Source organism: Myodes glareolus, chromosome 4, assembly GCF_982192425.1.
Source record: "Myodes glareolus chromosome 4, mMyoGla1.1, whole genome shotgun sequence".
In the NCBI taxonomy this organism is placed as follows: Eukaryota; Metazoa; Chordata; class Mammalia; order Rodentia; family Cricetidae; genus Myodes; species Myodes glareolus.
The window spans coordinates 48,766,214-48,791,661 of record NC_142029.1 but is presented as its reverse complement, the minus strand read 5'-3'; the positions used below and the strand labels follow the sequence as shown (position 1 = coordinate 48,791,661).

The 25,448-nt window shown below is 44.4% G+C and overlaps 1 long non-coding RNA gene across 1 annotated transcript; it reads left to right on the top strand.

Moving 5' to 3' along the window:
- The first annotated feature begins 8 nt into the window (after window positions 1-8).
- LOC125411978 (uncharacterized) lies at window positions 9-25,448 on the top strand. Its single transcript, XR_007235437.3, has 3 exons — window positions 9-260; window positions 23,060-23,172; window positions 24,712-25,448. It is a non-coding gene; the product is annotated as an uncharacterized LOC125411978 (long non-coding RNA).

Below are 25,448 nucleotides of genomic sequence, written 5' to 3'. Positions count from 1 at the left end.
CACGCAGCCCCGCCGAGGCGCAGAGCCGCACGCAGGCTGCACCTTGGCGCCTCCTCCCCCTCCCTGGACACACACACACACACACACACACACACACACACACACACTCCTCGTCCTCCCTCCCTGTCCTCTTCTTCTGCACTTCGGGTGTTCTAAACCAAATCAGATCAATTTTCGTTTAATCCAATGGAACCCCGGAGACTCACCATCCCCGGAGTTTGCGTTCTTTGCGCCCAGCGGCGGCGCACTCTAGACCTAGGGTAAGCCCCATTTGTCATTTTGTCTCCTAAAGCCTCCCCTCACTTCCCTTCCCTACTTTATTTTTCTAATCCAAGGTGGATGGATAAGAGAAAGGTGAATAGCGAAGGAATGGAATATGTTCTAGTTTTTGCATAACCGTTCGGGTTTCACTCCTTTCAGTTTCTAGCCCTATTCCCCATGGCTTCGCCAGCGATCTGAGAATATAGGAGGTGAGGTTGGGAGGTTAGAGGTGACCGTTTATTTTATTTCATTTTGAATGTTGCCATAATTGCCAGCGTCACCCGGTGAGCCCTAAGGTCTGGCTGGCAAGCCGCTGCTGGGAGTTTTCAGCAAATACCCCTGAAGCCTGAAGGCGGGCTTCAAACGCAGGCGCCGGGGACCATGGGAGCCTTCAAATAGCTGCGCTGGCGCAATGATACCTTAATGATAGATTTTCCGTTCTTATTTTTAGCTCCCATTCGCCTACACAGTTACACGGCATTTATCCGAGAACGTCACAGCTCCCGCATGCTGCACCGGCAGAGCGCGCGGGCTGCCGGGCCAGCCTGGTGCTGGAGCGGGGAGCGCGCACCGCCGTCTGCCGCAGAGGGCAGCGGCCTCCCTGAGACCTGAGATTGGGAGCAGCGTGGGGCGCTGACAGTTTGCAGCCGGGACAGGTGTCCGCGGAGCCCTCTGGAGGAAGAACACCATCTTTCCTCACAGAAGCCCTTCCTCCTTTGCCTTTTAGAGCACACACACACACACACACACACACACACACACACACACACACACACACACACCATGTACCATGGTCTGGAATGGAGAGCTGTCCCTGTTCAGGACACAGTGGTCCAGGCCCGTGTTCCTCTGTAGCGCTCCCCCCCCCCCTCAGGTAACCCAAAGAAAAATAAGGCAGAGAGCTAAAGTCCCTTTAGGCAGCCTTGACTTGCTCAAGAGAGATCTTGTGGAAAACTGCGATCCTTTATATATGTTATCTAACTTTCTTCACTTGCTCTTCTCCTCCTTCACACCACCTCTCCTCTTTTCAGACACGATGTTATTATATCCTCCAGGCTGGCTTGAATTCCCGATCCTCCCCACCTCAGTGTCCTGAGTGCAGCAGGCACATGCCCAGTTTCCCCTGCTTCTCGATGGAAGCAGAATGTCCAGGATTGAGGTTTTTATGTAAATTCCTATTAGGAAGCCTCTTACAGAAAAGGCCAAGGAAAAACCCTGGTAAAGGGCACTGTTACAAGCCCTTTGCCTCAGTTAAGACATTACACCTTCCCTAAAGCCTTCAGAACAGGTTGGGCTTCGGCTCAATCGCTTATTACCACTTTCATGGAATGCGGCAGGGGTGGGATTTGAACCAGGTTGGGGTTTATGTAGAATAGGGTTTAGGGTTGCATCAAGGTCGGCCTTCAGCCCACCAAGGAACAGGATAGGGAAAGAGAGTATCTCTAGGTGAGCTGGAGCCAAGGTTTAGCGTGTGTGGCAGGCAGACCCCACAGTACACACGCTTCTTCTGAACCTGGGCGGCAGGTTTGTGGGCGGGTTATGCACTTTCACACACATTTTTATCTCAGGAGCTTGGGAGACTCCCTAATAGACGGCAGAATCGGTGATGCTGCCTCGGGCACACCAATCACCTGGGATTGCTGTCAGAGCGTACATTCTCATTCGGTGGAGGTGGGCAGGATCTGAGGGCCTGTATTTCTGATAAGCCTGTCACAGATGCATCCTCAATGCTTTGCAGCTCATTTATTAGATGTTGGGCACTCAGGAGGTGTGAGAGGAGAGGACTCACACATTTGCTTCTCACAAACTAATGTCTTATTCTGTTGACTGGGCTCCGGAGACACGATGATAAGAAAACATACTCCCTGCCTTCTGGAGCTTGCATGAGCTTAGGAACTCCTTTGCTGTGTGGCTCCTAGGAGAGCCAGAGGAAAATTCACTTCCTCATGCGGCACGGGAAGACACGCTAACCGAAAGTGCCGGTCAGGATCAGAATTGAGCCCACTTCAGAGGCTCTGAACTCTGCTGTACTTTAGGGATTTAAAGTCTGTATTCAGGCCTTCCTCGGGGCTAGTGAAGTCAGAATCACTGAGGCTGGACGTGCATATCCTACTTAAGAGCTTCTGGGAGGTGCCAATACTAAGCCAGAGCTAAGAGCCACTAAATCTTGGGCCAGAAAGATCCCCCTGCCTCCTCCTGCCTGGGTCAGCATTGAAGCCATGGAGGAGTCACATGCTCTTGCTAATCCTGGGCTTCTGGGTTTTCTTGGTGAGCTAGACCATGCTGAAAGGGTGGCCCTGGCTCCTGTTGTGTTAGAGGGAAACCGTCAGCGTCCCACCTGGCAGTTTGATTACTCTTATCTAAGTGGTGTGAATATTGTGTGAGTGTGTGTGTGTTTCACCACAGGCAGAAACCTGAGTCTTACCTTTGGCCTCTCTTGGCAGCCATTGGCCTGGAATCAAGTTCAAGGCTCTTGGAAGCCACTTAATGATGTTGGTTAAGGCAATAACATTTATGAGGCTGGTCACTCCTTACCTAGTATTAGAGGTGCCAGAAAGAAGGTGGGCATGTGTTGTGTGGTTAATTCTTCTGTAGTTAATTCTCTCTAAGAGGGAGGAGAAAGGCTCCTAAGACCCAAGAAGTCCAAGAAACTTACAAGGCTCTTCTCTAGTCAATGTTTTATTGCTGAAGACACACCATGGCCAAGGAAACGCTTATAATAAAAAAGGATTTAACTGGGGAATGGCTTAGAGTTTCAGAGGGTTAGTCCATTAGCATCGTGGTGAGGAGTGTAGCAGTATGAAGACAGGCATGATACTGGAGCAGTAACAGAGCTCTACATTCTGATCCACAGGCAGAGAGAGAGAGAGAGAGAGAGAGAGAGAGAGAGAGAGAGAGAGAGAGAGAGAGAGAGAGAGAGAAAGGAAGAAGGGAGGGAGAGAGGGAGGGAGAGAGAGAGAGGAGAGAGACAGACTGGGCCTAGCTAGTGTGGACTTTTAAAACCTCAGAGCCCACCTCCAGTGACATACCTCCTCCAATAAGGTCACACCTATTCCAACAGGGCCATAGCTCTAATCTTTCCCAGTCTACCAACTGAAGACTAAGTATTCAGCCTGTGGGGGCCATCCTCATTCAAACCACCACAGCTCTGGAAGCTTAGATCTTACGATACTCCTCCCCAGGGAGAGATGAGCAGTTACAAATGCTGGGATTTGTGGTGGTACTGGAGGAGGAAATCTTTAGGAGAGCTGCCTGCAAGTCAGGCAGGGAACTCCAAGGGTGCACCCATATTTGGAAGGCTGTTTGGGTTAGGAATATAGCTGTCTTTGAGTTACCCATGCCCTGTAAGTAACCCCAATAATCTCATTGGTTCACCAAACTAGATTTGGGTGAAATTCTTTGGTCTATCATCACTGCCCTATCTGTAGTAAATAAATATTAATTTATATCCCCTCTCACCGCTGCAGCCACCGCCAAAGCCACACATCACAATACCTTGGCATAGCCGATAGAAATGAGCACATTTGGAGATTAAACACACTGTTTACGAGGCAAGAACTTAGCCTCTCCTTCAGGGAAAGACAGGGGTTGACTAACCACAGTGCATTTGGGCCTTTCCTTGATGCACTCCACCCTCCCAGTAAGATTTTTGAATAGGGGTTAATAAATTCATTTCCCAGGTGGAGAAACTGAGGCCCCCGCAGTGTGTGGGCTTGTGTGTGCACATATACACAAATGCACTTAGAGAATTTTTACTTTTTTGGTAATATGTTTAAAAAGAAAAAGGTAGTCCATAAAGCTTTGGAAAAGGGACATTCAGTTTATTGAACTTTTGGACATGTGTCCCTTGTCTGTGGGAGTCTTGATTCTTTTTTTCTGGCTCCACTGATCACTTTGACCAGACACCTAGTGTGGAGCAAGGGACTTACACTTTTAGTTTGTATTAGCCATGTTATTCTGTCTGCTTCCAAGAGTGATTTCTTTGTAAAATAAATAAAGAATAAGATGACACAAGGAATAAAGAGATAAAACCACCAAAGATTCTTCTTAAAAGCTATTAAATTTTCTATAAAATTCTTTTGCTCTTTTTTAGACACAACCATTCACCAAAATGGCTTTCAATAGTATCTGATATTTTATAGGCTCAATCTCTTTCTTTAGCTCCTTCATACTATGTGGAAATATTGCTTTCTACTACTACAAATTTAATTATCTTCTTCTTATTTACTCTTGAGTTGGATCCAGTTCATTGCTTTTGACAGTGAAGTACAACGGTTACGGTTGTATGTTCACCTCCAGTCTCAGGCTGGGTTTCTTAGGAGGGACTTCTGGGTGAGAGGATGTGTATTTGAATGCTGCTTTGAATTACTTCACTTCTAGTAGGTTAGCTCTTCATCTTCACTGCGAGTCACCAACAGAGGAGGAGAAAGCCAGTTTCTTTATCTTATTGTCAAGATATTGATGTTGTCCAGTTTCTTCAATATTCGCTCAGTAGAAAGTCCTCAAAATAACATCTCATGGTGTATTAATTTTCACCTATTTTATTAATTTATTGAGTTTTAATTGTATAAAATCATGGCATTCCTTCTTTTGATTTTTTGCTTATATTAAAAATTTTAAGTTTGAAGATGAGCTTCTATTTTCTTGTAGATGTATTCATATTTCATAAATGTATAGCCAGTGACTCCATGCATGATGCATATAGCTTGCATAGTGTCTTTCTTGTCTTATTCATCATTGCAGTAAGATAGGCATGGCCTAACTTCACAGAGATCCCATTGCCTCTGCCTCCTGAGTGCTGGGATTAAAGGTGAGTGCGACCACACTTGGGCTTTACAGTGTTCTTAAGTATTTTCATTTTATCAAGCTCCAGAAAAATTTTGACTGGAATTATAGAAAAATATTGTAAGATTATTCCTTTTATAGCCTTTTGTCCTCCTATCCAAAAAGTTCATCTTTTAAATTCTTTGTGCTTAATGTTTTGGTAGAATGTTATTCTTTTTTCGTTGTTGTTGATTTTTATTGCAATCTACATTTTTCTCTGCTCCCCTCCCTGCCTCTCTCCTCCTCCCATCAACCCTCTCCCAAGGGCCCCATGCTCCCAATTTACTCAGGAGATCTTGTCTTTTTCTAGTTACCATGTAGATTAGATCCATGTATATCTCTCTTAGTATCCTCATTGTTGTCTTGGTTCTCTGGGATTGTGATTTGTAGGCTGGTTTTCTTTGATTTATGTTTAAAAACCACTTATAAGTGAGTACATATGATAATTGTCTTTCTGGGTCTGGGTTACTTCACTCAAAATGATGTTTTCATTCATTTGCCTACAAATTTCGAGATATCGTTATTTTTTCTGCTGTGTAGTACTCCATTGTGTAAATGTACCACATTTTCCTTATCCATTCTTTGGTTGAGCGGCATTTAGGTTGTTTCCAGGTTCTGGCTCTGACAAACAATGCTGCTATGAACATAGTTGAGCACATGTCCCTGTGGTACGGTTGAGCATCCTTCGGATATATACCCAAAAGTGGTATTGCTGGGTCTTGCGGAAGATGGCTTCCTAATTTTCTGGGGAATCGTTACACTGATATCCAAAGGGGCTGTTTCAGCTTGCATTCCCACCAGCAATGCAGGAGTATTCCCTTTACCCCGCAATCTCTCCAGCATAAGTTGTCATCAGGGTTTTTGAACTTGGCCATAGAATGTTATTCTTTTCCATTAACATGCCTTGCAAGTTTTTTTCTAGATATTTTTTATTTAGTGGCTGCTATTGGGAACATGTGTTTTCAAATTAATTAATTTTTGTGAGATGGGGGTTTGCTGGGCTGTCTAGACTGGTCTCCACTCTCACAGTAGCTGAGATTACAGGCACATACCCTCACACCTTGTTTCTTAAAAGTGAACATTTTGGCATGAAAAGGAAGTCATTACTATTTATGTATTTATTTGAAGTTACTACTAGAAATTGAACTTTTCTTATTTTTTAAAATTTTAGCTCATCTGTTTAAATTTGCTAGTTAAATGAGTGGAATATATCAATGTATTTTTTAACACAGAAATGCTATAGTGTCTTTTAGACAAGTCCCACTTAAACATGGAAGATTTTTATATTAATTTATTTAGCTTATCTTTTCTTAAGTCAATCTTGGTGACATAAATTCCAAAATCATTTGTTCTCACTTTTCTATTTATTATGTTCACTACCAAATACTGTCTTTTCTTTTTTCCTAATTTTCTCCATTTGGGTCACTTTCTCATTTAATGTGCTGATTTTGTCTTCACAGAATCAATCTTTTCTTATAAACACTTGACTTATATTATTAAGATGTTCAACCACTTATTGATTCTACTCTTTCCTAACTCATCAATATAGCCCCTATCTTTATTATTTTTTTCTACCTCTTGAATGAACAGTTTATTTTATTTTCATGATTTCTTGTTTATGTAACAGTAGTGTTTAAGGCTGATTTTTTTTTCTTGTGTGGACTGATTCTGCCTCTTCCCCCAGATCCTATAGGATTGTTGCATAAAATAATTGCAAGGGGATGGCTATCTAAATCTCTGGTTATCACTATAGTGAAAGGGTCAGAAATGAATTTATCCTTTAGATGGATAGTTATCATATGACTGTTTTACTGTTTTGTGGGGGCAGGGTCTTACCACATGGGCCTGACTAGCCTAGAAATTGCTTTGTAGATCAGCTAGCCTGGTCTACAAAGCAAAGATATAAACAAAGAGATATAGAGAGAGACTAGATTGAGTCAAAGAGATGCCATGTAGCTGCTGAAGGAGACAGATGCTGGACCCTTACCAGTAAGCCATAGCCTCGTGTTGATACACAGATTAAAAGAAATGGGTTAATTTAAGATACAAGAGCCTGAGCTAATAGACCAAGCAGTGCTGTAATTTATATATTTTCTGTGTGATTATTTGGGTCTGGGCAGCTGGGAAATGAATGAGCAGTCTCCATTTACAGCTGGCCTTGCACTCAGCAGGACCTACCTGCCTCTGCCTTCCTAGTGCTGGGATTAAAGGAAGACATGCACTATCATGCCTGCCATCTATTTGTGATCGAATGCCTGTTGACAACCCACACCAAGTTTTTGCATGATTTGCTTATCTCTGGCTCTGTTGCATTGCACTCAGAGAATGTACTCTGTGTTATTTTACACATATTGAAATTAATGGCTGCTTTTTTGTGTTTTGTAGCTGGTCCATTTGTGATTGCTCAAGGGATTCTGGGAAAGACACACATCAGGTTCACAGGGTTTGGAGATTGACATAAATCTAGAAGCTCAGTTCAGTAAATTACAAGACACTTGACACAGCTCTAACTATGACCCTTGGTCAGCATAGCTACCTGGCAGTTCTGAGCAGAAGTGGCAGAAGTGCATGGGAGCTCTGAAGGAAAACGGTGTTCTCTGTTAATGCCACCAGTGTCCAGGTGGTGCAGTTGCTAGGGTCCTGAACTCAGTTGCAGACTAAGAAGCAGACATGGGGCAGACAAAAGAGCATCACCTTGCTCATGTGCTCTCAAGCTCTGATCCCACCAGACTCAAACCTCTGGTGCTGTGTTTAGTACATTACCTGCTGCAGTTTGCAAGTCTTCTCTCAATTTAGTCACCATTGTTGTGGTATTAGGATGTGGGTTCTTTAAGAAGTGTTGAGCCATGGGGACTCTGCTCTTATAAGCAGATTAACACTGTTATCAATGAGAGTAGGTTAATCATCACAGGGATGGGCTCTGGGGAAAACAAGTGGGTTTGACATGTTTCTCTCTGCTTTCTTGCTTTCATACCCTGTTGTGACCAACACAAAAGGCCTTTGCCAGATGCTGGTCCATGGTTTGCCCTTCTTAGTCTCTAGAACCGTGAGTCAAAATTCTGTTGTTCTAAGTTACCCACTCTGTCACAGCAGCCAAGAGTGGTCTAATTCATTCGCTTTTACATCCACACGGCACAGTGCCTTCCAGGGACCTGCTGATAAGATCTCCAGTCCATCCAAAACCCAGAGCAAAGAATTTACAGATGACTGAGCCAACTGTGTAGCTCACAATAAATGAAGAAAAAGTAAACACGTCCCCATTGATCTCAGTCGATACAGGGAGAGGGTAGTGCATTCATCAAATGCGGTGAGCTTGTGCCGGTGCCCCCACCTGCCACCACAGCCTTAGCCTGAGCTCTTCCCCACCCAGCCCTGTGGCCCTGGTGTCTGGTTTTAGTCTCTGGTCTCCCTTAGACAAAAGGCTTCCTGTTGGATTTGGCTAAAGAGGAGCATTTTTCTGAACTAAGTGGGGAGAGAGAGGTTGGTGTTGCAACCTTATTGCTTACTGCTCACTCCCTGTACTGTCTCTATGCTTTAAGCCCTGTTCTCCACCCTTCTGTTCAGGAGGAGGGGTGGTACTTATCCCAGGGCACTGTGATGGTTTCTGTGTTTCCCTACTTCTTCAAGCCTTTTAAAATTGCCTTTCATAAACCCTTTTCTTTGTTTGTTTGTTTTTTAAAATGGGGGTTTTCTGTGTAGCCCTGGACAGCCTCAAATTTGCTCTGTGGACCAGGCTGGCCTCAAACTCAGAGATCCACCTACCTCTGTCTTTTGAGTGCTGGGATTAAAGGCGTGACGACCACTACCTGACTCATAAGCTGTCTTAATTACCAGTTCCAATGCTCTATTTCATGTTGGAACTTAACTCGTACCGAACTGCTAAGAAATTCAGGTAATTCATCCCTAACTTCTTACCATTTGGGTGCAACCATGACACACTCACGGTCATAGAAGTCATGCCTAGCTAGACCTTCATCTGGGACCCTAGCACTTTAGTCTGCCATTCTTGTCTTTCCATTGTTCACACTTTTGGATCAGATTCTGTTACATATACAGAGTTGACTTATAAGCACAGAATAATATAAAAAATAATTCCAAGATTTGCCACCCCCTTCATTGGAGTCAGGCCCAGCTAATCTGATCTTTTGAATCATTTTAGGAGAGTAGGAGGGAGGGAGGCATATGTGCACTGTTTCTCATTTAGATTCAACAGTCTCTCTTCTTTCTTATCTGTATTTTCTACTTTTTAAAATTAAAAAGCGACGAGTTTAAAAAAAAAGAAATAATAAGGCAGAGACATGCAAAGACCTTTGAGAAAATATTTCAGTCAAAAACTTTCGGAGGACTGGTGCGATGGTTCAGCAGGTGAAGGGGCTTGCTGCCGAACCTGACAACCTGAATTTGATACCGGAGCTTGCTTGGTGGAAGGAGAGAACCAATTCCCACCAGCCGTCCTCTGGCTTCCACACTTGTATCCTCCTCCCCTTGTGTGCTATATTTTCAAGTCTAAGTAGTCTACTCACCGGTGTCCCTCCCTGTCGTGGGTCTGGCTTCTCTCCAGAGTTAAGAACAATAGCTTCTGACAATAGCCCCTGAGTTACTCTTAGGATGAAATTTGCAGTTACCTGAACACTATTCAAGGCTCATGCATTTTCTGCTCTGCACTGTCTGTTGGGTTCACAAAGAGCTATGTGAGCTCTTTCAGGCCCTGGCCCATTCAGGACTCTAGTATTTGTACGTGCTGTTCCCTCTGTCCAAAGCAACGGTCCCTCACATCAGGCGTTACCTTTCCCCTGAAGCTCATCTCACTTTTCCCTGAATCACCTTTCCCATCTGCGCCTTACACTACTTTCTGACAGTGTAGCATGGAAAAACGGTGTGACTATTGAGGCTGTCAGAACTTCCTGTATTGGGAAGCCGATTTGTTTCCCAAGATTTGGAAGATTTTGTTATTACCGTTTCGAGTAGATTTTTCTATGTTCCCCTTTTAATCTCAGTGGCTTCCCCCTTTGGATTCTTGTTCTCTTTCTCTCTCAAAGTTTCATTTGTTTTATTGATGATTAGATGTAGCATTTTCTCCATCACGGTTATTTTTGTTTTCATGTGGCCATCTTCTCTATTTTATACTGTCCTTTTTATTTGCAATATTCCAATGTTTTTTTATTAGATTCATCTGAGGTCATTGATCACTTTTACAAATAATCTTTTGAGTTCTTCATCAGGCATTTGACTCATTTCAGTCCCTAAGTAGTCAAGGCCTTATGAACTTTTGCAGGGCTCACATGTCTTTTATCATTTTTTTTGAGTGTGTGTTGTGTTGCTGTGATGCAGTTTTCACATGTGTTGGATAACCCTTCTGTTGTCATGGAGGGGTTGTCTTAGTGAAGAGCCTACTCTTTTCTACTCATGGGCATGTGTGCTTGTGTGGGCATGTGTGTGCACATATATGTAAACATGGAGTTGACATCAGCACGCTTCCCTGATTGCTCTCCACCTTGACCATTGAGGTAGGCTGTCTCACATGAACACACTTCACCAATATGGCTAGTCTGGCAAACTAACTTTCTTTGGGGAGTCCCTGTCTTTGCTGTTGGAACACCAGAATTACAAATGTGCTGCCACATTGTAGCATTTACAAGGTCCGAACTCCGAGACTCATGCTTGTAAGCTCTTTGATCCCCTGAGCCATCTCCCCAGCCCAAATAGCCGGCTCCGGAAGCACCTCAGTTCCCAGTACCACTTATGGATAAGTTTTCTGCTTCGTCTCTCCAGCTAGAAGCTATGTAGTTGGAGCAGTGTGGGGCTTTCTTCATTCCACTAAGTCACCCGTGCTGGGTGGGTGAAAACTGGAAGAAAAATCAGGACAGTCTCAGGAAGATGTCCAGGGCTCCACTTGGGCTATGAAATCCAGGGTTCCCTTGGCCTTGTTCCCTGATAGAGAGGGTTTCTCTCATTTCCTTTCCACAGGGCTCAGCTCCGCAGTGAAAACAGGGCCCTTTCTTGGTACCTACTCCACCTTCCAAGTCTTCTATCTTCCAGCACAAAAACTGGATAATAGGGAAAATATTATCTGAAAATGGTATCTGAAAATAGTGGTGAGAGTATGGGGAAAAAGATGAAATTATTATTTATTTTTCTTTGTTGATGATGATTGTTGACAGAGGTTTCTGTCCTGCCTGGTCCCACAGTCGTTCAGTCGCAAAGAAATACACAGAGGCCTACATTGATTATAAACTGGTTGGTCTATTAGGTCAGACTTTTTTTTTATTAACTAACTCTTACATTGTACATTAAACCATTATTCTTGTCTGTGTTAGCCATAGACATTCATCAGTGAGGCATTCTCATCTTGCTTCCTCTGTGTCTGGGTGATGACTGAGCTTTCCTCTTCCCAGAATTCTCTTGTTCTCATCGCCCTGCCTATAATTCCTGCCTGGCTACTGGCCAATCAGCATTTTATTAAAACAGTACAAATGACAAATCTTTTCAGGGTACAAGACCATTGTCCTGCCTGTATATTTGTTGTTTTTATTGATTAATGAATAAAGAGGTTAGCTTAGCCTGTGATAGAGCAGAGTAGAGTTAGGCAGGGAAATTAAACTGAATGCTGGGAGAAAGAAGGCAGAGTCAGTGAGAAGCCATGGAGCCTCCAGAGGAGAAAGATGCAAACTGCCAGTCAGAATCTTGTCAGTAGGCCATGAGCCTTGTGGGTAAAATATAAAATAACAAACATGCGTTAAACAAAGATATAAGAGCTAGGTAGAAATACATTGAGCTATTGGCCAAACAGTATTGCAGATAATACAGTTTCTGTGTCTGTGCAGACGGGAACAAAAAGTGGCCTCCTATGGCAGATGGTGATGATTGTGCTGCTCTCTCTCTCTCTCTCTCTCTCTCTCTCTCTCTCTCTCTCTCTGTGTGTGTGTGTGTGTGTGTGTGTGTGTGTGTGCATAGGGATACTTATGGAGATTAGAGACATCAGATTCCCAGGAATTAGAGTTGTGAGGGGTTGTGAGCTGTCATGTGGGTGATGGGAGCCCAACTTGGGTCCTTTGTAAGAGCAGTACTCTTAACTACTAAGAGATCTCTCTAGCCCTAGCCTTTGCTTTTTTAGTATTATTTAAAATAGATGCTACTTATCAAGCTGAGGCTGTATCTATGAAGTTTTAATTTCTGGAAAGATCTTTTTCTTCACAATGATAAAACGGTGAATTTCATCAAATGATTTTTTTCTGCATATTATTATTAAAAATGTAATTTTCTAACCCTATAAATTTGGTAGATAATAAATATGTCACATTATTCATATGACTGATAAACTTTTGTTACTGAGCCAACGTCAAAAGGTTGCAAAGAAAAATCCTAAGAAACTAACTCCATTTAGTAATTACTGAATGAAACAGTTAAGTTTCATTAAGTGATAGATTTCATTGTGAACAATTTTGAAGTAATACAACAAAATGGATGGGATAAAAGCATGCCATTGAGTAAATCTTACATTTCAAGGAAAACAAAACAAAGCCCAAACCAAAATGCTTGCTCCCAGAACACTGTGGCAATCCGAGCGGTTTTGTCTGCTGCATCCTTTCTCCATCTGCTCATGTGCACTCTGGAGCGGCAGCTGTGTCAGGGTGGAGCTCTGTGTGGTTAAAAGGACCTTTTATCCTTTTCTTTTTTGAATAATTGTATAAATTCTTCACTGATAATACTATAATGAAAAAATATTATCGAAGTCAGAAATAAAAGAATGGTGCAGATACTAAAAGAAAATCCTAAGACACTTCATTTAGTACTAGTTTGTATAGATTGCTGAATTTTGTGTATTGGTATTTTATTGAGGATTTAAAACTTTGTACTCATAGATTTTATTTCTTTATTCTTTTTGAACTTCATTTGTTTGACTTTGCTATCCTGGTAATGTTGGTATTAGGAAGTGATTGAGAAGTTGTTCCTAATCTGTTTTCTAGAATATATTGTGTAGAACAAATATTAATTTTTCTTTAAATAATTAATGTGATGTTGGAAGCCCTACTATCTTATAAAGGAAGAAAATAAAGGATATACAGGCTAGGAAGGAAGAAATGAAACCATATATTTTCAGGTCACATGATAAGCTATGTGGGGACATTCCAAGGAGTCTACAAAGTAAAATCACAATACCAGAATGATGAGGTCAGCAAGGGTGCAAGCCAAACACAAACATCAATATCACTTTATATAGTAGCAATAAACACATAGAAACAAAAATTAAAAAATACAAGAACTTGGAGGGGGTGGCTCATTGGTTAAAGTGCTGACTGTGCATGTAAAGACCTGACTTTCATTCCTAGCACCGGTGTAGAAAATGGCTTGACTGCTGTGCACAGCTGTAATCCATCCCAGCGCTGTGCACAGCTGCAATCCATCCCAGCGCTGTGCACAGCTGTAATCCATCCCAGCGCTGTGCACAGCTGTAATCCATCCCAGCGCTGTGCACAGCTGTAATCCATCCCAGCGCTGTGCACAGCTGTAATCCATCCCAGCGCTGTGCACAGCTGTAATCCATCCCAGCGCTGTGCACAGCTGTAATCCATCCCAGCGCTGTGCACAGCTGTAATCCATCCCAGCGCTGTGCACAGCTGTAATCCTACTGCGGTGCACAGCTGTAATCCATCCCAGCGCTGTGCACAGCTGTAATCCTAGTGCGGTGCACAGCTGTAATTCCAGTGCTGGGCAGGTGGAGACAGGTTGATCTCTGGGACTTGCTTGCCAGTCAGTCTAGCCAAATTGATGAGCTCTTTGTTTAATGAGTGACCCCACCTCAAAAAATAAAGTGGATAGTGATTGAGGAAGGTACACTGCATCAACCTCTGGTCTACACACACACACACACACACACACACACACACACACACAATGTGTGCATTCAACAATTCAATATTATTTACAGTTGCTCAAAAATGAATTTCTTAGGTATAACTGCAACAAAATACATAACAGAACCAAGCTGCTTAAAGTGTAGAAGCTAACTGAGGAAAAACAAAACCTAAATAAATGAAGACTTATTGTGTTCCTGGGTTTAAAATTTCAGCCGGCTTAGGATGTCAGTTCTTCATACAGTTCTAAAGCAATTCCCATAAAAGCTGCAGCAGAATTTTTTTTATCATAGATAAGAGAATTCTAAAATATGTACTTAGAATAGCTGAAGACATTAAAACAACAAGAAAGGATAAAGGTGTCAGGAATCTCTCCAGGTGTCGCCTGGCTGTACGATATTGGTGGAAGGATGACCCAGTGATTATTGAGACCGAAGAAAGAGCCTGGAAGCAAACGCAGACAGATGTAGAGCACCTGAGGATGGCAAGTCTTCCAGAGGAAGCTGGAGCAATCAGATCCCCGTGGGCAATTATATAAATCCCTGGCTAAACCTCCCTATATGCAAAAATCAACTAAGAATGGATCCCAGATACAAATGCAGTGTGAAAACTCTGAAATAGAGAATCAAATCATTGGGACCTAGGCCTGAAGAGTAAGTATGTACAATAATAGAAAGATGAGATCATCTACTAAAGAAAAATACCAATACTTACACCTAGTGGGGACAAAAAAGGACCTTGTCAAAAAGACAAGAGGATAGTTACATGTTGGGAGAAAATATTTGCAAGCCACATACCTTGAATCTGCATCTTGAATGTGATATACATGTTTATAGATATTTATATGTATATGTACATGTCACTTAAGATTCAGCAGAAAAGCAATTGTATTAAAAACTAGGACACATGGATAACAAATGAGCATAAAACAAGATTTTTCAAAGTCACTAGCTGTTAAAAAAATAAAAATTTGGCCATGAGGAGCCATCATTTCATATATAAAGGAGATGGGGGGGGGGAAAGAGACAGTGTTAATTCTGGTGAGGATGCAGGCAACTGAAGCTCCTACCCGTTGCTCGTAGTCATGCAGAGTCATACAGCTGCTGAGGGAGAGCTTGGCGGTTTCTTCCACAGCTGAGTGTGTGCTTACTCTGAGACCCCCTAAATCACAATTCTGGGCTCTTGCCCAGAGAAACGAAAATTTATGTCCATACAAACTTATACGGAAATACCAATAACAGCTTTATCGCAGTAGTCAGAAGTTGCAAAGAGCTTGAATTATCTTTCAGGAGGTAAAAGGCCAGCCTCTGTGTGGTACATCTGCAACCTGGAAAAGGAAAGCTGATCCTGTGAAGCTTTAGAGACACTATGCTGTTCAATAGAAACCAGTCTCCAGGGGTTAAATCTGATGCTGTTCCATTGGTAGAATGCTGTGTTTCCTGTTTAAACTTCCCCTGACCATTACAGAACTTTTGCCTATCTAGGGCAAGACATCTCAGCACGCAGTGCCTGCACGTTAGCCAGTAATAGCTTGGTGCTGGGTGTGGTGGCATATACCTCTAGGCTGTATATTCCCAGCACTTGGGAGGCAGAGGTAGTAGGATCAGAAGTTTGAGGCTAGTCTTAGCTACCCTGTGAGTTTGAAGTCAGCCTAGGCAGTAAGAGACCCTGTCTCAAAACAATAGCAATAAAAAAGTCAGGTTCTCTCTCTCCCCCCACTGGATATAGAGCCCTCCTGGGTCTCCTCAAGGAGGAAAAGGAAGGATCATTCTGCTTTCTTCAGCAGTTCCTTTCAGAGGGCTGGGGTATAATAAAGTCACATTTAAGTTTGTCCCTGCAGTGTCTTCACTGCACTCCTGTTCAGAGGGACGAGTGGGACGAACTCCTGGCATTCACAAAAACTGGTGAATCAGGCCATAGCAGCAGTGGCCCTGCACATAACAAGCCATGTGCCCCTCAGGAAGCATACAGGCTTGGGCAGAGGCCCACACACAGCCTTGCTGCAGTGATGCCCTGACCTCTCGGCTGCGGCAGCTCTTTACATAACAGAACACTAGCTGCTCTGTGGGGCAGCGAGCTCCGAGGGATTTCTCATTTTCAGATATTTATGCCTTAAACCGAAAACCAAACGCTGCTGGGTTTTGTCTCCCGTCTCCTCACGGCATCATTAGTAGCTTTCAGGAGCTTCGCTCTGTAAGTGAAGCTGCCAGCTTGTCACTGGTGAGTTTTAAGTTCCCCATGACACTTGAAGAAATGCCCAGAATAGCTCCAGCCAGCCAGCCAGCCAAGCAGAGCTTGGGAGACAGCGGCTCAGAAGCCTGCATTTATGGAGAGCTGTGGGGAGCTCATCCAGAAACCCCATAACAGTGTGTATCTTGCACTAAGGAGCTGAGCACACAGCGTTGCTCCCAGCCCCTCTCTCAGAGCTCTTGGTGGGGGTTAGGGACCGTGAACAGGCTGGTGTTCCACTGCACAGGCTACGCTGTGGGGTTAGATTCGCAGTGTGCACTCCTTCCTATCATGGAATATTCCCACCCTACCAAGGTCAGGGAAACTAGGTGGAAGGCCAGTAAGAGAGGCTTAAGTGAAGTTAAGGGCAGCTGCGAACTTGCAGAGAAAATGTGTTTTACTCAACTGGTAACCCATAGATCCTTGTGCTATGCCTTTCGCTAGGGATGGGACAGATATAAAGACTAAGGAAGCAGGACTATCACTTTCAAAAATGTCTCCATCTTATAGACACAACAGACGCTTAAGCAATTAGAGAGTTACCCATGCGGGCCACTATGGACAGCTGTTCAGATAGTTCATTGCGTAAGAGCTTAAGAGGCAAGTCGGTCTTAGGCTGCGTTGTTACGGGCATGGCGCTGGGTCTCTGAGGAAGAAGCAATTTTTCTAGTGGGAAAAACATGTGTGGACACAAGCCCCAGTGTAACATTTTTCTAGGATTATTTTCCCCAAAGTCTTTCAGATACTAATCACTGGTGGCTAGCCTGATGTGAGCCCTTCCTTCCCTAAAATCTTGGTACATGTTTCCCTGAAATGTGCATAGAGGTCTTTGCTTTGGGACTGAGGAGCTGGTTTATTCAGTAAAATGCTTGCCTTGTAAACGTGAGGATCAGAGTTCAGGTGCCTAGAACGCAGGCCAAAGAGTTGGGAGGCTGTCAGGAGGATTCCTGAGGCTCACTAGCCAGTGGTGTAGCCCATTCCTTGAGCTTCAGGCCAATGGAAACAACAATAATAAAACCAAACACCGATGTTGGTGGCATCTGAGGACACATATCTGAAATCATCTTTGATCTCTACATACATATACAAACCTGCATGTGCGCTGGGCACAAATATGTCTACTTATTCCCATATAAACACACATGTGCTCTCTCTTTCTCTCTTGCAGACACACACAAAGACACACACACACAGACACGCACAGACACGCACACACACACGCACACACATACACACACGGAGGGGAGTGGGAGCTCTGCTTTGCAGAATGGCTGTGAGCAGTGATGATTTTGAGTGTTAGGCCAGCAAATATAGACATTAATGAAAAATAGCAGCTGAGTGTGATGGTACAGCCTATATCTCAGCACTCCAGAGGTTGAGGCAGGAGGATTGCCAATTGGAAACCAGGCTGGGCTGGACAGTAAAGATAACATCTTGAAAAAATAAAATTGGAATAAAACAGTAGCTTCCTAGTACGCTGAGCAAAAGGACCTGGGTGCAGGGCCACACACAGAGAGACACTTCACAGCATAGGGAAGGGGACAACGCCACCTGTTCAGCAGGGGTTAAAATGCCACTGTCCACCACACATCTGGATGAAGGCCCTTGACATTCAGCTTCTGAGACTCCTTGCTTTGCTAGAAAGAATCCACAGGGCCCTTGTCACCAAGCTGTCTTAGCAAGACAGTGAGGAGCCCAATCCAGGCTGCTGGAGCGGGATTGCTGTTTCAGCTGCTGACAATGTCAAACAGATGCTGCAACATGCTGTCAAACTGGACAAAAAGGACAGTACTTTGCGCTTAGGAAGGATTCTCTTATCTCTTTTGAGGGACACAAAAGAAAAAAATAAAATTAATTAAAAAATCCGGCGGGGCAGATCTGCATAACCACGGGGTAGCCGCCATCAAGACTGTGGCTGGGGAGCCTCAGAGAGGTTGATGATGACAGGCGAGGAATCAGGACTGTCACTGTCAGATGATGACGAGAATGGGGGAGGAGCAAGTCAGAGTGGAATGCACTGTGGTCTTTACGGAGCATCCCACTGGGTTTTCCTGAGACCATGGGGGAAATGCCACCACCCCTCCCTTTCCAGGGAGGAAAGCTTGTCTCAGACAAGGCAGCAAGTTATCACGTGATGCAGTGAGCAACAGTAATGCCAGGCCCAGAGCCCAGGCTTGACCTCAAAACCTGGTCATTCCTCCAGAGACATCATGAACCCTAGCCGGCCACACAGACTGTGTACCGCAGTTAACCTGGCCTTCCCCCATCTTCTTTGTTTTTTACTTGCTAGAATTTCCATTTGTGGTGTGGAGATCCAAATGCCACTAGGTCCTCTGCCCGCCCTTGTTGAACTGAGCCCCCTCACTGGCCTTGTCAGAAGGTCATTTCCTTGCATTACTCTCATGAGAACCACATGTGGGGAGAAGATCCTGTTGTGTTCTCAGTAGATGTCAGCAAAGACTGAATGAAAGTATAAGTGTTCTGTGGAGAGTTCTCTGTTCCTTTTAGCATTTCTGCATGTCTGGTTGGGGGCCATTGGCTCAATAATGCAGGGAAATGGCAGGTATTGTGTATTCCATTGCTTTAATAAGGAGAACTTTGGGGCTCTAGGCCTATGGGGGACTCAGGATCCATGGGGTCATTTTACAGGCCTAGAATGATGACTGGATGTCTCATTTCATCTTCAGAGGATGGAGGCTGGTAAAACGCCACTGTCACAGACCTGAATTGATCTGGCAGCTGCACTATCACTTGGTTGCATCTGCTGAGAGCTGCATAAGAAGCCTGATGTGGCCTTTGTTGTGTATCTTTTTAAAGGCAGGATGCTCAGAGTGTGTGGAGCAGGCTCTACCGACAGCAAGGAGCAGTTTAGAGCAAATGATTGCTTTAACCCTGCTCCTTGCCACAGGACCTTTGCCAAGAGCCTTTGCTGTCCCTATAACTAACTCCTTTGTGTCTTTTTTAGGGCATTTTTTAAAAGTAGATTCATCTGCCTGCTTCTCCTATCCTTTCCCATATTTGTTGCCTTTATTACCTGTATTAGAAGTTGGACTAATTTTATTGCTTTCTTATAGTAGTCATGACTTTCTGAAGGAACAGAACTGATAGAGCATATACATGTATGAAATTGATTAGATTCCAAGATGCTATCTGAGTAGCCAACAGTGGCTGTTTCACATTGGCCAAGAATCCAGTAGTCGTTCAGTCCATGGGGTTGGCTGCCTCAGCAGCTCAAGCTGGTGCTGAAGGCCTGGAGAATTCGCTGGTCTCCAGTCTGTCGGAGTCCTGAAGAGGTTGGTTCTGGTATCTGTGAAGGAATGCTTCAGGAAGGGGGCAGATGGACTTGCTAGTGAGAGTGGGGGAAAGGAGGCTTAAAGCCATATTTTTTTTCCTCCACGTCCTTCTATCTGGGCTGCCGTTGAAAGGGGGCATCACATTTACGGTGGTTCTTTCTGCTTCAAATAATCTGAGCAAGAAAATCCTCATCGTAGTGCTCAGAAGATTGTGTTTTAGTTGATTCCAGATGTAGTCAACCAAGATTGGCCATCACACTTGCATTTTGTTTATGTGTGTGCTGTCTGTTCACTTGTGTGGGGGCCATGTGAGCCCATGTGCATGCAGAGGAAGACGGGGGATGTCCTGCTGTCTCTCTCTGTATTTTATTCTCTTGAGACAAAGTTTCTCACTGAACCTGGCACTAACTTGGCAGCAAGCAAGCCCCAATGTTCTGGTCTCCATCCCCGACAGCACTGGGGTTGTGGCTGTGTATGACCATGCTTGGTTTTGTATGTGGGTGTCCCTATGCCTACAGAGCAAGCATTCTCACCATTGAACCATCTCTCCAGATCTGTGTACTTGTATATAAATATATATTGAAAACTATCTTCTCGACTTAAACGTAAACTCTGAGAAGACAGGCATCATCTCTGTATGGTCGTCATCAATATGTGAGCATTTATATTGGTAGTATGTTAGGTTGATGAGCTAACGAACTTTATAATGAACTAAGACTCTCTTTCAAACTGAGATAGCCGAGACTCTGCCGTAGCATCTTAAGACCTTTTTAAAAATTAAAATGTGTGTGTGTGTGTGTGTGTGTGTGTGTGTGTGTGTGGTTGAGCAAACTCAGGCTTAGTGGCAAGCACTTTTACCTATTGACCCATCCCTCAGGTTCCGCAGTTGTATCTGTAAATGCAGTCTGGGAAAACTGCATCTTTTGAGGCAATCTGAGCCCAATGCTGCATTGGTGAGGCAGCTCATACTGCCTAGATGCTTAGTTGTGCAATGTTGCGTGCTGATTGGGTGACTCTCCTGGTGTGGGAGAATTGTCTGTATTCTGTCAATCATATTTTAATAAAACGCTGATTGGCCAGGCAGGCAGTATAGGCGGGAAAGCCAGACAGGAAGTAGGGGTCGAGCAAAGAGACTGGGAGTATTCTGGGACACAGGAAACTCCCTCAGTCACTCCTGTGCAGATCACCGAAGATGCAACATGTAAGCTGTCACACTGAGAAAGGTACTGAGCCCATGTGGCTAATGTAGATAAGGATAATGGGGTAACATAAGTTATAAGAGCTAATAAGTAGCCTGACCTAATGGGCCAATCAGCTTTATAACTTATAGAGATCTCTGTGTGATTGATTTTCTCTTTGGGGCATGCCGGTTGTGGGGTACCGGGTGGGACAGAAACCCCAACTAGCTGGCCCCTTCATGTTACACTCTCCCTGCTCACCCCGAGTTTCTGTAGCCCAACATAATTGATACTAGCACCTTGTGAGAAGACATGACTCTCCCTCATGATTTATGCTCCCTGGTCACACACTGCCAGCCAGACATATAAGCTGTGAGACAGAATGACCCAAGCCAGTCAGCTTGCCTGTGATGAACAGCATTTACTCTACATGGGGACTAGGATTTAGGTCCTGGCAGCCTTGGGCTTTGAGTCTGCCAGGAAAGTGCTGTGGTAGGCAGGACTCTGCCCCAGGTGGGCAGGGGCTCTAGCTGACCCACAAGGGACTTTTGTGTGAATTGGAAAAGGGTGCCTTTGGGTGTGTGCAGCACTGTGCATGGACAAACAGCGTGGCAAGTGGAGAACTGGCTGGATTTCAGTTTCTTCTTGACCTTTGGGCTGAGCATCTGTGTGGTAAACAACCTGAACCACTGTACACGAGGATCCTGAGAGGAAAACAACTTTAAGGCTTGGGGCCTTTCTCCATGTCTTGCTAATTGCACCCTGTGCTGGTTAGTTTGTGTCAACTTAGTACAAACTGGGGTCACCCGGAAAGATGAAACCTTTTTCTGGATGGCTTCCATCAGTTTGGCCTGTGGGGCATTTTCGTGGCTAATGATTTTCACGGGAAGGCCCACTGCACTGTGAGCAGTAGCAGCCCTGGACTGGTGGGTCTGGCTAGTATATGAGAGGTCTCAGGGAACAAGCCAGTAAACAGTTTATTTCTCCGTGGCCTGGACTCATGTTCCCGCCTCTGCTCCTGCTCGAATTCCTACGCTGACTTCCCTTGGTGACAGGTGTCACCTCAAGTGTGTGTCAAATAACCTCTCTCTTCTCCTATGTGGTTTTGGGTCAGACTGTTTTATCACAGCAATAGAAACCAAACCAGGACGGAGTGTCTCTGCAGGGCCTTGCTATAGCCCATCATTTCTTCTCTTACCCATGCCAGAGTCAGCTCAACCCTCTTTTGAACGGCAGGGGCTAAGGGCCTTAAGAGAGAAAGAGAGCTACATTAATCAGGTGACTGGTGTGTACTAGCTAGCAGGTTAGACACTTGGTGTACAGTGACAAGTGTGACTGAGTCCTTCTGGTCTCCTTTAGGCCTAATGCATCCTGGGCTATATAGAGTACCATGATTCTACTTCCAGACCTATGGATGGGGGCAACTGTGAAGATAAGCAGGGATCCCCGAGACACAGGAGGGTCCGACTCAGGAGAAGGGAAGCGGGGGCTGTTTGCTGGGGTTGGGAGCTGAGTGGCTTGCTGTGGCAGACAGTGGAGGGAAGCTGTGAAGTGGTTGTTGGTTTGGGCAGAGAAGATTGACAGGAGAGAAGTGGAGAGGAGGTCTTCACCTGGTCATGGTGGCAGAAGAGATGGTTGCAGAGGCCTGTGAGAAAGGCTTTTCAACATGCCCCCAACTGTCCCCTCAGGAGCCCACTCTGGCTGTAAGCCAAAAGATGGGCTTGATAGCTGAGCAGTCTGGCCCAAGCCCCGGAGGGGCAGGTGGCAGTGAGGTCTGCTTTGTGGGAGGGAGGCTGTGAGGATCCTGGAGCCTGCACAGGCTGTTTCTAACACTCAGCCCACACAGCACCAGGCACACATTTGTACACGCTCAGCCTTGCCACTTGCAGTGTGTACTCTTCTGATGGTACTGCATAACTCTGGGCATGAGAGGCAAGGAATGGCTCGGTGTTTATCCCGGTAGGTGCAGGGCATTGTCCCAGGTCCACCTGCCGCCTGCGGTCTCTACTCAGACCTCTTCAAAGCTCTCTGTGCCCACTACTCTACCAGGTTGCCAGGACAGCTGGATCCTAGTTGGCTGCTTTTGGTATCTCTCCAGTATTCAGTTTTGCCAGCAGGGCACAGGGCTGGATTCCAAGGGTGGGGATGATCAGCTTTTAAAGTGCAGTCTCAGAAAACCCAGAAGAATACTTGGATTTTCTAGGTCCGTGCAGAACTCATGACCAGGCAAGTTCAAGGCCAGCTCAGCAACAAGGAGAGGAAGTACTTGCCACTAGATCCCCAGGAAGTGGCATCGTTTTGGGGAGCTGATGAGACTTGGAAGAGGTGGGATCTTGTGGAGGAAGTGTGTCACTGAGGGTAGCCTTTCAGAGTTTATAGCCTTGTCCCATTTCCGGCTCATTCTCTCTGCTTTCTCCAGGTGATTGAAGATGTAACCTTTCAGCTTCCTGCTCTGGCTGCCAGCTGCCATGCCTACCCTGCTGTTGCAGACGATCCCTCTGGAACCATAATCCAACACAACCTCTTTCTTCTGTAAGTCCCCTTCGTTCATGATGTTTTAGCTCAGCAAAAAAAAAAGTAACTAATACAGTTGGTGGTGACTTTATTTGGAGACAAGTCTCCACAGAACTGGGGAGCTGCAGAATAGGGGCTCGAGATCAAGTCCATCTAATTCCAAGCCCATACATTCAATTCGGACCCTTTTCTTAAGACCAGAGTAGTGCATCCCCTTCCACAGCTTACCCTAGGTCTTCTCAGAACCAGGAGACCAGTCTGAGTACAAGTGGCTTACTGGCAAGGTCATTCTCTCTGTTTGGACTTCTAGTTGTCCCTAACTTTCCCATCCAATAGTGTTTCTGGCTACAAAGAGTTGTTATTAAAACTTGTGGTAGTAATTCCAGTGCTTGGGAGATGAAGGGAAGAGGATCACACTTCCAATCTAGCCTGGGCCACAGAGCAAGACTTTGTTTCAAAAATCAACACTCATGTTTCACATGCGTGCATATGTGCACACATTGCTCCTCTCCCATTTGTGGTAGAGTTTATTTTCGTAGTTGCAAAGAACCATATGGCCTAGTCTTTGTTCCCTGTGAGGTTCCTTCCATGCTGACTAGAGAACGGCCCCAGATTTGCTCAAGTAAAGGGGCTACTAGTAAACTTAGGCAGGCAGAGGCTTAATGAGGACTTGCTAGTGTATCCTTTCTCTTGTAGCCCAAATGCCACATCGTCAGGAAGCCCAGACCATCCCCCCAAATAACACATTTTATTTATTAATAAAATAAATATCCAGATGAGAAATATCCAGAAAGTTTACAAGAAGCCCCAAGCACAGGCCAGCTCTGGGCTCTCCGCAACGGGTGTGGGCTGGAAAACTTACCTCATCTGGAGACTGTGTTAGGGAGAAAACATTTGGGAAGTTCCTTTGTTGAGTGTGGGCAAAAGTTGTTACTGAATAACAGTGACATGCCTGGGCCATGAGTGTTCTACCAGATACTGTTTATGTAGCAAAACTGTGGAGGAAAGGAATTTAGTCCCCATAAAATAAGAGAAGACACTAAAATTTGTTCCCATTCAAATAAAGATCATCAAGTAAATAAGTCCCCCAAACTAATGAATGCTTCGAATTCCAAGTTTCTTAATAAGGCTTAATTTTCCACCAATTTTATTGGTAAATTTCTCTAGTGATGCGATTTATTTCTACACCTCTTAACCTTGAATCATAAAATAAATGTAAGTTTCAAAAGTTAAATGGTGAATATTCATTTCCCCCAAAACTATTGTGGGTAAGAGACTTTCTCCTGATTTAGAAGGGTAAAACTAAAATTTCAGAATGAAGTACACATAACAGGAAAAAAAATTGAAAAGTATTACGGTGCCGTCTCTTACAGATTTCCTTGTGGAAGGCTCTTTCCTCTCCTCGCCCCCTCCCCCAACTGAGGACACCACTCGAATGCATTTCAGGAGCACTGTTTGTTTCATTCATGGGTCTTCTTGTGTGCTGTTCTGCAGGTGTCTGGAATTGTTAGAGCACTGCATTGTGAGTCTTGCTTCTTCTCACTTCTCTTCCCTTAGCATCGCTCACTGGAGCTCTGTCCACGTCGCCTCAACAAGTGTCTGCTGCATTGGCCCTAGCTGTTGCCGTGAACACCACAGAGCCTGCCTGCCATGTTTCCTTTTTTAATCCCCACAGCTGGCCTGAAGACCCTGGCTACTTTCAGCAGCGCAGCACGCAGCGTCTGCCTCCCTGTTCCCTTACAGACCCAGTTCAACCAGTGTTCTTGCATTTTATCCACAGCCATTTGCAAATTCATGTGCCTTTATTGGGAGAAACACCCAGTGTGCACATGGATCTATAATGCTGAATTTAGGTTTTCTATCTTCTCTCTTCATTTGTAATGAAAATGCCCGCACAGATCAAACTGCTAATACTGTAGCTTTGAAAACAAATGGAGTCCTTGTAGAAATCAATTGTTTCCTAATTAATTAGTAATACCCCGTGAAGGAAAAATAAAAAGTTAAGTAATTTGTTCAAAGCAAAGGCACTCTCATGGTGAAACCTCCCTCGGTTTGTATAGCTAGTTTATTTATTACCCACTTTCACTGTTGTACAGATCATTTAGATAGAAAACTAATAAGGAACAGAATGAGCTGCATTTTAAACTCAGTGAATTGAACAGGTATTTGTAGGATGTTCCATATACCAGCAACAGAGCACACATTCTTCTCAAATGTGTATAGAATGCTTTCCACTTTGGATCATATATTAGGCCACAAAATAAGTATTAATAAATGTAGGAAAACTAAAATCA